Source organism: Ostrinia furnacalis, unplaced genomic scaffold, assembly GCF_004193835.3.
Source record: "Ostrinia furnacalis isolate ACB-3 unplaced genomic scaffold, ASM419383v2 OfSCF0447, whole genome shotgun sequence".
NCBI classification, from domain to species: domain Eukaryota; kingdom Metazoa; phylum Arthropoda; class Insecta; order Lepidoptera; family Crambidae; genus Ostrinia; species Ostrinia furnacalis.
The window spans coordinates 125,540-141,930 of record NW_021130686.1 but is presented as its reverse complement, the minus strand read 5'-3'; the positions used below and the strand labels follow the sequence as shown (position 1 = coordinate 141,930).

At 38.5% G+C, this 16,391-nt stretch overlaps 1 non-coding gene across 1 annotated transcript; it reads right to left on the bottom strand.

Moving 5' to 3' along the window:
• Nucleotides 1–15,830: 15,830 nt before the first annotated feature.
• Nucleotides 15,831–15,902, bottom strand: TRNAL-AAG (transfer RNA leucine (anticodon AAG)). Its single transcript has one exon. It is a non-coding gene; the product is annotated as a tRNA-Leu (tRNA).
• Nucleotides 15,903–16,391: the final 489 nt, after the last annotated feature.

Here is a 16,391-nt window from a genome sequence, read left to right as displayed (position 1 = left end):
TATTAGCCACTTACATTATTAGTGGGTACTCACGAAATATAGTTTCTCGAGAACCGTATTGTTCCTCGCATAATAGCGTACGTAGTCAAAGCATAAAAACTATTTACTCTCGATACAAGGAAAACATCTTAAGTAGCATCTTGGGAAAAATGTTTTTCGTGAAAAAATAACCAAACTTATATCAGCAGCCGATATCGAAACTTGGTGGAAACGGGCTAAGTAACTGCTTATTTATTAATCGAGGCTACTTTTGCTTTTAGATCATAAATATCTCGATAAGTGCTAAGTGTATGATATCCTGACGTTAAGAAAATATATGATTTCGTGATTCATGTCAGACGCCTATAGTGGTTCGTAAGATCTTACACAAGGGTTGTAGAAGGAGAGAGGATAATAATAATTGTAGTGCTCTTTTAGGTTGTTTAGATCTATCAACAGATCAAAAAATGAAAACTAGGATTAAAATTTTAACATAATATTCATTTGTGCTGCGAAATAGATCGTACACATGGATAGATTTTGAATATACCTACTTTACATCACAAACGCATAAATACAGGCTACTTTTTCAGCTTTATGCGGATGAAGTCGCGGGCAAAAGCTAGTTTAATACTTTTCTGACTTAAGCAATCGATATATTACTCTCCAGAGTGATGTTACACTGTCCACACACAAGATATCTACACTAATATTATAAAGAGGAAAACTTTGTTTGTTTGTTTGTTTGTTTGTTTGTTTGTTTGTTTAGTTGTAATGGATAGGCTCAAAAACTACTGGACCGATTTTAAAAATTCTTTCACCATTCGAAAGCTACATAACTCACGAGTAACATAGGCTAAATTTTATTTTGGAAAAAAATAGGGTCCCGTAAAATATTTGGGATTTTCATAAGACGTGGAAAAGCGCCATCTATCGTCATTGGTTAAAATCTTCTTGCGCCTGACAAAAATTTTTGAGGTACGTAAATATTCATGAAGGCAAAGCTGTCAAACGCCATCTATCGACATCATTAGTAAATTAGTAACTAAATATTACATGTACTATGAATAGCGCTGTTCGTAAATAATATTGAAAATTTAATAAATAAAGATATTTTATGTAACTGAACCATTCACTGTATGTACCTATTTGAATCATTCACTGTGTTTAAACGAGCAAATCAAAGTGTTAATTAGTGACTTTTTACAAACTTCCTTGCAAATTCTTACTATGTGCCGCCATCTACCGAGATGAATATTAGGGTACGGTTCAGCGGCGGACAAATGGGATGGGCGCGTGGGCGATTGTAGTTAAATAGGATAAGAATTACTTCGTTTTTATTTTCTGTATGTAATTTGTTAATTTTTTGGTAGGGTCTTTATTTTAATTACTTAGGTTGGTAGGTACTTACTTATTTGATTTTAATGATAATTACTATAGGTACGTATAATTTTAGTAGAAAGAAAGGTCATTGAATGACTAAGTGACTCACTCACTCATCACGAAGTCTCAGAAACTACAAGTCTCAAAAGAGTTCTCAGGGGTTAATGGTCTATTCCACCTGGCTTTGATCACCAAGATGATCAAAGTGGACTCCAGTTAAATTATTTTTTTAGTGTTCTTTGATCACCTATAAATAAATCATACCTCTGAATTGTCACATACATGTCCAATTTGTTTATTGCGGTTTTTAGAAAATATCAAAAATGTTACAAAACAAAATATGTAGTACAACAATTGGACATGTGACTATTCAGAGGAGGTGTGATTTGTTTGTAGATGATCAAAGGACACTAAAATAATAATTTAACTAGAGTCCACTTGGCTCACCCAGGACATCGTATCCGTGGGTGATCAAAGGCACAGAATAAATTCAAAGGACACTAAATTGTCGCTGTAAGTCCACTTTGATCACCTGGCTGATCAAAGCCAGGTGATCAAAGTGGAATACACCTCCTTTTAGAACGTAGGTAGTCACTAAGACGAAATTTTGCAAAATTCAACCCTTATGGGAGTTAAAAAGGGGGTTAGAAGTTTGTATTGCAGTCCTCGGTTTTTAAAGTAAGAGACTTGAAAGTTAAAATGTATGCTCACTATGATCTCTAGATATTGTGGAGGTGTACATATACTGTTCGGTACACTGTGGTACTGTGTACACATCGGTTTGCCGACGATATTGTGGTCATGGCAGAATCGTTGGAAGATCTTGGCACAATGCTCGAAGACCTTAATCGATTTTCCCAACAGGTAGGCCTGAGGATGAACATGGACAAAACGAAGCTTATGCCGAATGTCCATGTTGCGCCCTACCCAGTTTCAGTTGGGAGCTCAATTCTCGAGATTGTCGACAAGTAGGTATGTCTACCTCGGACAAACGATCCAGCTAGGTAGGTCCAATTTCGAGAAGGAGGTCAATCGTCGAATCCAACTCGGCTGGGCAGCGTTCGGGAAACTACGCAACATCTTTTCGTCCAAAATACCTCAATGCCTGAAGACTAGAGTGTATAACCAATGTGTGTTACCAGTGATAACTTATGGCTCGGAAACGTGGCCTCTCACTATAGGCCTTATACAGAAGCTCAGCTGCACAGCGTGCTATGGAGAGGGCTATGCTTGGTGTTTCTTTGCGAGATCGAATCAGAAATGAGGAGATCCGTAAACGAACCAAAGTCGCTGACATAGCCCGACGGATTAGCAAGCTGAAGTGGCAATGGGCAGGGCACATAGTACGCAGAACCGATGGCCGATGGGGCAGAATGGTTCTGGAATGGAGGCTGCGTACCGGAAAACGTAGCGTGAGACTTCCACCTACAGGGTGGACCGACGACATCGTAAAGGTAGCAGGGAAGCGCTGGACGCAGGCCGCTTCTAATCGATCAACATGGAAAGCATTGGGGGAGGCCTATGTTCAGCAGTGGACGTCCTATGGCTGAAATGGTGGTGGTGGTGGTGGTACATATACTGAAAATGTATCATTAGAAATCAACTACGGGGGCTAAGGAGATAAAAGGAGGGTTGGAAGTTTATATTATGAAAGTCCTATGTGTTTAAAGAAAGAGAGTTGAAATTTTAAATGTATGCGCTATAGATGCTAAGAGCGGATTTTACGAAACTCCGACCCTAATGGAGTAAAACGAGGTCCACGCGTACGAAGTCGCGGGCGGCCGCTAGTTATTAGTAAAGTGCTTGATATCGCAGTATTTTTTGTATAAGTAACGGCAATATCACCGGCAGGTAACTCGTAACTGCGTTACGTTACACATAACGTCGGGCTCTCACGAAATTCCTGCTTTCGCCCATAAATATGTGTAATGTTCTTCCCGCAGTGGTTTCTCTCACATAACACTGTATTACGAGACTTTTTCATTTAAAAAGGCTTAAAAGTTGCAAGATCGGCCACATTGAGGGTTTTGGCTGGAAGTACTTTCGCTAACGGGAAATTAATAATCGCGCTGTAGGCAAGTCTTTTTTAGAGAAGTCGCTAACTTTATGAAAGTTTTTGAGGAGTTGCGATAGTTGACAGTTGTAATAAGGGATAATTCAGGGCCACAATATAAATGGTAATGTTAAAAATCGTATCATTTTTTATACGGCTCAAAACACATTATTGGTAATGGCATTGAGAACGACCGTATAACGTCATGTCGAATAACGCCTAATCGATAAAACTGTTCATCGAAGCCACAATTCATCGATTAACGTAAGCACGAAATAACTCTAGGCCTTAGTTGGCCGATAGCACCTACTGTCGACTGAAAATCTGACGACGATATAAAAAGGTAGTCGGTGGTTTCGCGTGTGACAGCGCACACTGAGCGACACACGACAGCGACAGCTCGGTGGCTTGACGCCTATTCTTGTCAATTTCATATTACCTTGTCGTCGAGCCAGAGTCGCGGAGTCACGACGACAGCTAATACTCGTATGAAATTGACTAGAATAGGCGTCTAGCCGCCGAGACATCGCCCAGTGTGCGCAGTCGCTTACAGACTACAACGCCAACTGTGATTACTGGTTCGAATCCTGCGGGCGACATAAGTTAGTGTGATAAGCACAAGAATCTGTATCTGGAGTACTGCTTTGTTTATTAATTATTTATGGTCGCCAATATTTTGCTTACTATGTATTTTTATGAGACCCGAAATAATGAATACACTTTGTTTTTTTCTGTAAGTAAAAGTGTCGGCTAAGTGCTTTTAAGTCACAATAAGAATCTGTAATATGCCTCAAAACATTACAATAACAATAAAAACTTTTTTCAGAGTTGGGGGAGCAATAAACAAGTGAAAACGAGAAGAAAAGTGGGAACTTCTCAGAAGTCTTGGAATACGAAGTGTTGCCAGTACAAGCGTGTAATCGAGTTGCAGCTGGCAACTGGATGCTAACACGCTCAAAGGGAACTTTACTTAAGTTTGGATAAGGGAGAAAAAAGGATTACTCGTTGTACAGTTTCTTAGATACCTTTGAACTGAAACACTAACGCCCGTATTTTCAAACATTACTATGAGGTCTCACAGTACTCGTAGACGCACACGGTCACACACGAACCAATCACAGAGCTCTATTCAACGTTGTGCGTTTGATTTGCTGCTTCACTTAAGCAAGCATCGTTTGTGAATAGGAGCGTAAGTCAATGAAGTTCCTCAAAGAAGGCACGAAATAATTGTCAGTTTTCCTGTGACTTGTTGCGATTTTGTTTATGATATTTTGTAAAAAGTTATAAAAACACAGTACATACACATTTTGTAACAAAATAGCACCAAGTATATCTAGTCATCGCTAAAAAATTATATGGATAAGTCTGTACTGTCTGAAATCACTGAAAAAGTTAAATCTCTATTCGGATGGCCGAATAAAAAATTTACAATCTGAAACAAGGAGTCCCTGGTCCTTCTTCGTAATGGCGGTAGGGCTTCATAATGTAATTCTTGTTAAGTTTATAGTTTTAACTCGTTTACCCAAACTATACCTATTACCTAGTCATAATTATTTGTTATTCCTTATAATTGCATATTTTTTTTACTTTAAGGCATTAAGATTGCTATTATAGATATGCTATTATGCATAGATACATCAATATTAAACACATAAATGTAAAATCCATGTTTGTCTAGCCGAATCATTAAATGCCCGTTTTATTCTAAGAACTCAACTAATTTCACGCCTTCTGAGCAGAGCTTAAATAAGCATTCTAAATTTCGGTTTAAACACACATTTAATAAGTCTCAAGTAGGTATATGAAAGTTATGTAAACAAATAATGTATACTTTAGCAAATAAAAATGAAGTGAAAATAGAATTTGTACCCACGCCATACACGAGTACCACTTGAGGAGTGCGTGTAATCGAGTCTAAACTGAAAACTCGGGGTAACTGTACACAAACACGGCTCGACTTCAAAGTATGGTAATATAGCCCTACCGCTATTACAGAGAGATTTCCCTCGAAAGGTTGACTTTGGGAATGTCGAATTTTGATTCAGCTATTGAAAGAAACAGAAACCGGTCGGCCCTCTTTTATTTTTATTCAACCTGACACCTAAATTGGTTTACGGTTTTCGTCTAGACGATTTCGTGTTCGAAATGAGCGTGGATAGTTCGATACGTAGGACAGAATGAACGTTATTGGCTCAAAAAAGAAATACAGCTGCAGGCGATCTAAAGAATAAACATTTTAGTACAACACTGCTCTTTTATTTTTGAAGTATAATGGGTTTATCGTGCTTTCCAATTTGCAGGTGATATTTAAAGTTGGATTAAAAAAGCGGATAGTCTTGCTGTGTGGAAGCTATGTCCAGCAGTAGACTACATGACATGATGATATTTTTAAACTTTAAATTTGATGAATTAAAAGCAATTCAATGACGTCAATATCGTTTTGTAGAGTCAATTTGTTAAGTAGAGTCTATCGTTATGTTCATGGAGATAGCCTAAAATTATTACTACTGCCTACAAGTATTAATTTGCTCTGAGCCTTTAACGAAAGCAATATATGGCATCGTTTTCGTTAAAATATGACATGAATAATGCCCTTTGTAGAAACAAGGGTGCATCGCTGTCTCTTCACCTCACGGGACTAAATATTAATGAGTTGATAGACGCAGATGGGACACACGGAACACTTTCGCTTGGACCAATTTAGGAAAGTAAATAGTTTAGTTTTCCCCTCCTATTAGCTTTAAGATTAAACTACTTTAGTTATGAATAAGGAGTAAGGAAGAAAGACGCTGAAGAAGGGCAGCTGAAGTTATTATGAATGGTGGTATCACTGTTTTCCATCCAGCATTGTGATCGTTTTGTTACGTCCCTATTTAGGGACGTAACTAAAATAAAACAACGTAAAAACGTCGGATGTATCTCACTTTACTACTATTACAGGAGTTGCGGGTTCGATCACTGTATAGTATTAAAATTTGTGAGCATGGAGGTCTGAGTTATGTCTTATGGCTGAAATGATGATGATAATAATATTTTTCGTACTTTTCTACAATCTTCGCTATGTCTAGGGCAAAACAGTGCTAAAAATATCAAACACTGTTTCGACAACAAAAAGGCATTTGATCTAGAAACTCACAACGCCCGATTCGATCATAGAGCGTAATCCACTCAGCAATGTGTTGTACCTACCTAAATCCAATCCTTTAGTCTGATTCTCAGATAAGTACTTTGTGTTGTGACCACACCTGACGTAAATATTTAAAAGATCCAAAAAGCATTACCCACGTAGTAAGCCATCTGTGCCTAACATCGTTTATTGAAATTATGCCTGCTAAGCCCCGGAGGTGTCGCTCAGTGAATTTTGGCTATAAAACTCGGCATAATGCTTTTTCTTGCTCCTTAGCCGATGAGACGAAATTTATTGTGGCTCGTAAAAAATACATTGCTCGCGTAAACCGCGGAGTTTGGCAGAAGACATACAACGCGTTTCGCACGTCGTCGCTCCAGTGACGAACTTTATACATTCAAAGCTATGGGGCATAATTCATGGGAATACGCGGCGTTTTATGTATCAATTACGCGTTTAATATAATCACGAGTTTTTTTTATTAATAATATCTGTTGTTAAAGAAATATCAAATCAGATTAGGTTGTAACAGAATTTTAAAATCCAAAGCGTGCTCATTTGCTACTTTAACTATGAAATTTTAATAAGTACAGAATTAAGTAGAAAATGAGCTCGCTAAAGCTAAAACTCTCAATTCATAAGCCGGGCCAGTCATTTAATATTTATTTCAGCAAAGTCGATTTTCCGATAGTTATGTATTTTCATATTTTATTTCGTATGGCAGCGTCGTATTCTTTCTCTCTTGAACTTACCAACTGTAATACCTAATCAAATAAGTTCTGCATCTGGGTTTGAAATAAGATAATGGATTAGATGCTGAAGATTTGAAAGAATACGCTCGTAGGATCCATATTTTTATAGGGGAGGGTATAAACTGTGTGCGTTAACGCTCTTTCAGAATCTCTTGGAAACTGCACGATCACAAATCACGACACAACCGAATGAAGGTGAGATTGGACGTTCTCTTGGTATTCTTTAGAAAGCCTTTACTCCTTGTCAAACTACGAGATGGTCCCGTAGGAATACAGTTCGGAAAATAGGCGAAATCCTCCCTCCGCCCTGAGTCCATTGCTTGTTTGTTCCAAAATGTAAAGTTTGGTAAAGTTTCGTTCCCATTAATAATTCTCCCGCGGCGTCCGGAACCCCGAAAAGAATATTTCACTCTTTTGAAGCTGCAAACTGGGTACAATCAAATTACCATCTGAAAGGCCCCTTGTATTGCCATTTAAGACGCTGAACGATTTTTCGGTAGCTTTGTTTGCGAGCTGCGACCATTGTCTAAGATTTGGCACGTTTCTAGCTCAGCGCTCAGGCCCCTTATTTGGAAACGGATTTTCGTTTTTCGAATCGTAACAAAACGATTTGATCGATAAAAACAAATTTTACCGCCTCACTAGGTCAAGGTGCTTTGTATCTGTGTGGATAATCGCAGTTAGATAGTTCGTAATTGGTGATTTGTATAACAAACATTGAAATTTTTAATGACAGGGCCATTAAATATATGAAAGTGGTTACGAAACAAAAACAACATAGCTTTTGTGGATATTTCGATGTGGAATAATCTGGGTTAACATTATGAACTTCAAACTTTTGATATTCAATCTATGTTTGAAATCACGGAATGTATAATTAAAATTGAATCTGGAGTAAACAAAATATTTTTAATGATGATATACTAATGTTTATCACGAGGAAAGAAACATGCAAATTTCATTCAAACTTAGGAGTAATTGTTTGTCTTTCCTTAGTGTTATCGAAATGTTTTAAGGTTAAAATAAAATGCGAACTAATAATAATAAACAAAATCAATTTCAAGACTTCAACTTTTTGTTTCAACATCTGAAACCGTATGCTATAAAGAAATATCATTCCTACATCCCATTTCTGAGTCACACGCCGCGCTCGCCTCTGAAATAACTCAAAAATTATGAAATAAAGAAAAATGCACTTTCAAGCGCTCTCCTGCGCTGTTCGCAGCTGGAACAAATCGAGGCCCCTGCTCTAATGGATGTAATGGAACCGGTCGCTATTGGCTCGCTTACCTTAAGTGGCAAGCGAGTTGCAGAACGGGCGTCGTCCGTTATAGCACAGAGTGCGTGGAGCGGCCGGCTCACTCTGAACAAACAGTAAGGCTGAGTTGGACCATCTTACTTAACTTTAACAAACGTCAAAATCTGTCTAAGTGCACACAAAAACACAGGTTATCGTTATAGTTACGGTTAAAGTAAGGTGGTGCATCTCAGCCTAAAGGTACAAAGTTAAACATTATTGTCTGCTGCTGCTGCGTGGAGTTAGGATCGGCTACGAAATCATGCTTACATCATCATCATCATCATCATCATTTCAGACACAGGACGTCCACTTAATACATCTATGCTAGTGGCGTGCCTGATGGGCTCTCTTTGAAAATAAATAGCTACATAAATACGCCATAGTGGAAAAAATTATAACGACCAACCTTAAGAGCCTTCGCACATCATCCACTCATGATCCTAAAGAGCTTTAATAAAAGGAGACAACAATACACCTAAACCATTAAAATTAGATGGAAATTAGGCATCTAAGTAGTTAGACACCCTAGAAGTACTACAATTTATTATATTTAGGGCTGATTTTTCAATCATCGGATAACTTTTAACTGAAGAATAAGTTTGACATAATGACAGTTTTAGTATGGGAAATATGTCAAAATGACAAGGTTATTCTTCAGTTAAAAGTTATCTGACGATTGAAAAATCAGCCCTTAATGAAACATTCTTAATCCATGAGTATTTGTGAATTCAATGAATGAATTACTGAATGAAAATAAATACATTATTGATTTCAAAATTTTTGGTTATTAAAAAAGAAAAGAAAAAAATATAGTATCCTGTCTTTTATGACTTTGCTGTGACATCGGTCGCTAGCCTTATTAAGTTATAGCAGTGTAAGTAACTTCTAGAAAATGGTCACCAAGTTTTATGTTTCAAGATTTCTGCTGAAACTGAACGTAATTAGTGGCTTCTTTAGGGCTAATCTTATTTGATAATTATCAAAATTTTGGGATATAGGTACAATGTGTTTCGAGCTTAGAATCTCAAGTTCTCGCATTTCATGGAAAATTTCATTTGAAAATTAAAACGAAAAGACGTGTTCCAAGTATACGTCTGATTCAGTAAACGACAAAAATCTCATTTTTTTAAACTTATTGATTTTCACCTTGTGGAGTTAAAATGTAATTAAAAATGGTAGACTTAGCAAATAAAAAAATCCATAAAAAGTTAAGAAAACGCGAGCGTATCACTCTTTAGAACTCTTTCAAATTAGACGTTTTAAGATGGATGTTTGTAGTCCGTTTGCAGGACTGCACATCATCATCCTATCATACCATCATAGGACGTCCACTGCAGAACATAGGCCTCACCCAATGCTTTCCATGCTGCCTGGTTGGTAGCGGCCTGCGTCCAGCGCCTTCCTGCTACTTTTATGATGTCGTCGGTCTACCTTGTGGGTGTACGTCCCACGCTGCGTTTTCCGTTGCGCGGCCTCCACTCCAGAACCTTACTGCCCCATCGGCCGTCAGTTCTGCGTACTATGTGCCCTTCCTATTGCCACTTCAGCTTGCTAATCCGTCGGGCTATGTCAGCGACTTTAGCACTACTAGACTGCACACTGAAAATAAATTGTCAACTGCGTTGGAATAAAAATGACAGTCAATTACCAACAGCGGTCTTGCTACCGGACGACAATTTTAACGTCCGTCTCAAAACGTCTAATTTGAAAGGGCCCTTAGATTAAATAGGTGCGTTCGGCTTATTAAAGCACGTGTAAGCTCGTATTCTATGTGTAATCTATCCGCAATGAGAGACTTGAAACGTACGCAATAATGACTCATCTGTCAGTTTCCTTGTACGTTATGTAAAAATAGGCCCTTTTTTGGGCACCTATTTACGTCCCAATATAGCTTGCCCCCAATATTCTCAATAAGCCTCGATTCAATTCTCTCCAACAATGGATTTCGCAGAATAACAGCGTCATGTTCTGATTTCTTCTACCTCAGAGCATGACACATGCTGAGCGGTAGCCATTTTTGGTTCAAATAAACAAACTGTAAATCAATTTATGTCGGAAACAAAATAAATGTTCTTCTTTCTTTCTTCTATCTCTCACCAATACCCTTCTATGAACTTGATAGAGCTCAGCTGCGAATACAACAGTGTATAGATATGTCTAAAGAAGTGTAAATTCTTATGCAATATTAAAGCCATAATCAGCTACCCCCAATTCTAGGCTCATCTTGCGGCAATTCAATCATGTGTTCGCGAATTAGCCGGCGAGCGTCTGAGCGGGATGTTTTCAGACCCCTAAAGTCAACCTTGTATGTTTAGACTTGGGCCTCAACTCAAATTCCAAGTGAAAATTGATATCTCTCAATAAGTCACAATTTTCAAGATTTACCTACCTACCAATTTGTCATCAATATCTTATTATTCCTAGACCTTAAACTTGATAAAGCTGGGAGTATTAAAATTTCAAAATGTATAGAGATGTCTCATTCTTCTGAAATATTAAAGTCGTAATCAGCTACCCTCAATTCTTGGCTCATCTCGCGGCAATTCAATCCTTCGCGAATTAGCCGGCGAGCGTCTGAGCGGGATGTCTTCACACCCTATATGTCACTCATTATAATCGTCCCTGCCGAAATACACTCCTCCCTAGATAGTACAAGGGCTAGAAGAGGGAAGAAATGGGATTCTGAATTTTTAAGCGAAGGGGACTCTGAAAGCTAAAGTGGCATGTTTTGCATGAAGTTTTGATGACACAATGAAATTGCACCATAGAATATTAAGGAAGAGTAATTTATTGTGAGTTGTAATTTATGCTTACTTAATATTAATTTTCTTTTAGTGCCAGGTTCTTTGTACCTTTCCTATTTTTATAAATAATTCATCATTTTCATTTTCTTACTTGCCGTACATTGTAGAGTATCAATAATTTTCACATTATGTTTCAATAAACCTGAAATGAGTGTATTTTTCCGTTACAAAAACAGCTGAGCTTGACCAATTTATGAAATCTAGTGAAAAAGTTTTTTTACAGGCACCTACTGAATACCGCAAAAGAACACCAAACTGTATTTCATATGATTTTCTTTTTCTTTTTACAATTTGCATTTAATAAAGTCTACTTGAATAGAAACTGTCAAGAGAACAGTGTGCAAACTGCCGATAAAGGAACTGCCGGAGTCTACCAGAGCGTGCGACTTGGAGACTGTTCCTGAAACTTTCGCAGTTTGCTCCTAAGCCCCTGGCCTAAGCCTTGCTACCGTCTGTTCCAGTTTCCCGTTTGTAACATTTGCATGAAAAATTCGCGCCCGCGGCGTCGAAGTGCGGGGATAAATAATGAGCGAGGGGACCGACTGCCGGTTATTATTGTCATCGATCAAAATCCGGATCGCACGGATTCTTTATGTTCGCACCATATTGACAATTTAGCAGTTTTACAGATTGGGGACCTCGACTCCGTGATTTGGTGATACTTATATATACTTTCGGCAATTGAAATGACAACGGTCGAGTTTAGGGCGCGTATTATTTATTTGGTGCCGTTTGTATATTGACACGAGGACTTACCCATTTCAAAACCTGTTTAAAAAGGTTTCTTTCAAATACTGCAAGTAGAAAGATGCCATGTTATGTAACTTGCGACTGTATTAAAAAAACTACGTCACGATATTCTATTAGATATTACGAGTTAGCATGAACTGACATCGATTGATCCGGTAATGTGCCCTCCGAAACACAACATTCTTCGGGGAAATCAATTTCTAGAAACCTTTCAATGGCTTGAAGCCGTGAGCACTCACAAGTTATCTGTAATATTGTTTATAGATTATTTCACTGGGCCACAATAATTCTAAGAAATCCTGTCATCATTTATTGAGTTACCACTTCCTGGTAACTCGCATTTCATTATTGCTGAAAATAACACCGACGGAACGACTTAATTTCTCGTCAAAAACAAAAGATCATTCAACGTTTGCTAATTTATTTGGACATTCGCGGAACAATTACTAGCGTTGCCGACGGGAGGTAATCTCCAAAGAAAACGTCATTAATATCTGCCAATATTATTCATTTTCAGCTAACAATGAAACGTTTCGTGAACGAAAATATAGTAAACGGAATGGCCATTCCGATATTTTTATTGTAAACGCGGCCGTTATATTCATCTTGAATTCTTTACCATATTTAAAGTAATAAAATGTTTTTATTTTAAATGACATCTCGCGTCTCTAATTGATTGCTGTTTGTTAGTTAGAGTAACTAAACGAACTAAAGTCGCTGACATAGCCCGACGGATTAGCAAGCTGAAGTGGCAGTCGGCAGGGCACATAGTACGCAGAACTGACGGCCGATGGGGCAGCAAGGTTCTGGAATGGAGGCCGCGTACCGGAAAACGCAGCGTGGGACGTCCACCCACAAGGTGGACCGACGACCCGATAAAGGTAGCAGGAAGGCGCTGGATGCAGGCCGCTACCAACCGTGCGTTGTGGAAGTCATTGGGGGAGGCCTATGTTCAGCAGTGGACGTCGATGATGATGATGATCATGAATTAGAGTTAACCCACACAATACAGTATGGGTTAACTCACCCCTCATTATTCCATAAGTGAGGAGTATAACTTTAAGCTTAGGGTAATAAATATTATATTAGGTAATCATAAATTTATTGGGTACCAATCAAGTGCGCTGGTCTGATTTGCTGAATCTAAAATGGCCTAACATTTTAGATTTCAGTCTGTCACTTAGGGATTTTTGCTCAACTTCACTACTAAATATAAAATATCATTTTACCACTTAAGATTTACTTAGGTACTTACTTACTCAAAATATTTTCAAATATGACAATAACGGACATAGATTCCAGCCTTCTTATGTTAGTATTCGATTAGGTAGTTATTGAACTACGATTTCACAATCTAATTCTACGTTGTAGTATTTCAAATTTCAATTTAATTACACGCCGCCTCGCCAAGTGTAAACAATTTAACAAGTCATTTAACATTATATTTAAATAACGCAAATAGGATTATTCAAATGGGTCGTATCTATCAAATCTGCACCGCAATAGCGGCTGCAATGAGCCCTACCTATCTTCCATCAACATAAATATAGACGTGGCGTTGAGTTACGAGATAGCAGCGATTGTAAAAAATTAAAATACTCGTAAGGTCGTACCTTACTTTCAAATCGTAATAAAACTGTAGCGCATAACTTACCCAGGTAAAGTAAGAGCTTAGATAGCAGCTACTCTGTGTAACAATTTGTCAAAATATTACTGGAGATGGCAATGATGATGCAATAAACTTTTTTATTAAACTGATTCTATCGAATTTTCCAAAAAGTAGGTTCAAACCTTCTTCCTTACTTACTTCCTTTTCTTTTCCTTACTTCAGAGAACACGTTCGCAGTCGATCCGTGTGTGCCATGTGAGACATCTATGGCTGTTCATGAGGTCCAACAAGAAAGTTGGTACTATAGATAGGTTTTATTCCTTATTAGCTTTCCGCCCGCGGTTTCGCCCGCGTGGAATTTTGTCTGACACAGAAAAACAATATCGCGCGCGTATTTGCTCACCGTTTAGACCTACCCTAGACTACGACAAACATTTTAAAACCAAAATCAGCTCAATCGGCCCAGCCGTTCTCGAGTTATAATCAGACTAACGAACATCAATCATTTTTATTTATATAGATAGATTATTTTGAGTGGTTAGATGAAGTTTTGAACAACTGCTCGCCGCCAGTAACTCGCGCCCCGTCGTTACACGTCGCCGTTTCTTCCTCTCTCTAATTTTGTATGCTCTGTCGTTTCGCCGCATTTATTTTTCTTCGCGGTCTAATTTTCTTTGTTGTCTCTGTCGTTTTGTAACCAAATTTCGCGGAATGAGGTCCGTGGTTGAAATGAAATTGGTATTCGGAATGAATTGGCCCCACAAGTTCCTTGGACCCTTTCGTTTTGAGTGCGCGATCTTGATTTTTAATTCGATTTGTGTCTTGCGCGGACTTTGAATGCCAACCCGTCCCTGATTGGACAACAAGCGAATAATTAAAGCATCTTAAACTGAAACAAACCGATCTAATGAACGCCTTCATAAAAAGGATTCCTTTGGAACAACTTTAACTTTCTCGCTGAAGACGGATTGTTAAAACTGACTATTGAGACAGGAATGTTCGTGAGAGAAATGTAATTGCTTCTGTAATAATAACGGACAAATAAATTTTATTTCGCTCGTTTGTTGGGTGATCAATAACGCCGAAAGCTGGGTTATCCATCAAGTAAATATAGTTATCTTCCTATCCACTCTATGTGTGTAGGTATAAAATAGGATTAAACCTGAACATAAATGCTGTTACCTGAGGCTTTGCACGCATAAAGAGTATTATAGTTTTTCTGTTACAGATCACATACTCGTAGTTCCTTTGTGTTCAAAGTTCAAAGAAAAAGCTAGACTCTATTAAATGGCATATTTTATATTAAATCTACAAGGGCCCGAATGTCTTTTTTGGGCGAGTGAGTAATTGGACTTGAATGAGTAAGTGTACCGAGTGAATGACTAACATGAGTTCCTTTGAAGCAATGGAGATGTAAACAAAATCACTCTTACGAACGTTTGTCGTAGAAGCGGGAGGGTGTCGTCCTCCTTAGCCCTATATCTATCTTTTAGGCGTTCGAAGGCAAGAGATGAGGCATTACATCGTGTTATTGTACGAGACATCGGCAAGACGGATGGCGCGGTCACCGTATGAATATTTCAGTAGGCGCATTAGGAAACGGAAAAATAAATATGGCGGACTTCACTGGACGCATTTGTGTATAAATCGTGGTGAGGCGCGCGTGCCCCGATTACCAATAAGCTACCACCACCACTCCTGATACACCTGAACACACAAATTTGAACTTTAAATTCCAAGTAATAAGGATGTCCGTCAACAAATAGCCGCCCGCGATACTGGACTGGAGTTATTTATCAGTTTTTTTTTTTTTTTTTTTTATTTTTTATCCACAACGAGGAAGCTCTTGGCCTGTATCTCACCTGATGGTAAGTGACGATCAGGCCGAAGGTGGAAGCGAGCTTCACCCGGAATCCTCAACCACGGAGGAACTGGCTATCTTACCTCTAACTGCCGGAACACAACAATGCTGTTAACATTGTTGTTATGGCGACAGACTTAGGTAAGATGGTGGTAGCTAGCCAGGCGGACTTAGAACAAGCCCTACCACCAACCAAACCGAACAGAAAAATCTGCCCCCACTGGGAATCGAACCCGGGACCTCTGCGTCTTAAGCAGGTGGTCTTACCACTAGACCACAGAGGCGGCTACGGCAGTTAACCGTATATCCATCTCTCTCTGTTAGGTGTTTCACCCTCTGAATTTTTATTGAAAACTCAAACATGGGATAGCGATTTCCGCCATTAAAGTAATGTGCGTTTTCGTATTGATGCAACGGTTAAAATATTATTGCATGTTTACTTATTACATTTGGACACTTTTCTCTCCAAACGCCAACACTGGAAATGACTCTTTGAAATACAAGCCATAAAAATCATGGGTGCATGGCTGCATGCTGATCAAAAAGTCTTTTACGCTGTGATACTACCTACTTAATAATGGTCTGCATCTTTCTATGGATAATCCATCGAGTTGATAATATCGTCGTCATTATTTTAGTCAAAAGACGTGAATTTTCCACAACGATTGGCGACGCTGCTTGCATTCAGGAGTTTTTCGCGACGTCATTCGGTACGATGTAGCCTCTCGAGATCTTTTCTGTCAACCATTAGTTCCACGAGCTCTCTCGTAATT